At 45.8% G+C, this 657-nt stretch overlaps 1 non-coding gene across 1 annotated transcript; it reads right to left on the reverse strand.

The window, feature by feature from the left end:
• Window positions 1–208: 208 nt before the first annotated feature.
• On the reverse strand, window positions 209–292 carry TRNAQ-UUG. Its single transcript has one exon. It is a non-coding gene; the product is annotated as a tRNA-Gln (tRNA).
• Window positions 293–657: the final 365 nt, after the last annotated feature.

Raw genomic sequence — 657 nt, forward strand, 5'->3', positions numbered from 1 at the left:
GTTCATCAATGACCCCCTTCTGTCATCACCTTTTCGTGGGGTCTAAGGGTCAGCATGGAAAACTTTTTTTTTTTTAATTTTTTTGTTTTTTTTTAATGTTTTATTTATTTTTGAGACAGAGAGAGACAGAGCATGAATGGGGGAGGGTCAGAGAGAGAGGGAGACACAGAATCTGAAGCAGGGTCCAGGCTCTGAACTGTCAGCACAGAGCCCGACGTGGGGCTCGAACTCACGGCCATGAGATCATGACCTGAGCCAAAGTCAGACGCTTAACCGACTGAGCCACCCAGGCGCCCCGGAAAACTTGTTTCAGTGTCCTCACAGATGTCATTCTCTAAAACATCGGTTGAACTTTCTTTTCTGGAATTTTTCAAAGCCTGCGAACATAAACAGATCTTTCGGTAATAGCCCAACTATAGCAGGGTCCGTGTTTAGGGAAATGTACAACTGGGGGAGTACAGACATGTGGCAATAGTAACAGCTCACACTTACTGCAGTGCTGGAGGATGGTTTCTGTGTGTTACACATGTTTACTTGTTAATTATCACAACCTCACCACGTAGGAATGCTCAGAGATTAGTAAGCTGTCCATGGCTCTCTAGCCTGGGAAGGGGGAAGCTGGAATTTGCATCTAAGAAGTCTGGCCCTGGAGCCTAT

Source organism: Panthera tigris, chromosome F2 (assembly GCF_018350195.1).
Source record: "Panthera tigris isolate Pti1 chromosome F2, P.tigris_Pti1_mat1.1, whole genome shotgun sequence".
Taxonomy (NCBI): Eukaryota; Metazoa; Chordata; class Mammalia; order Carnivora; family Felidae; genus Panthera; species Panthera tigris.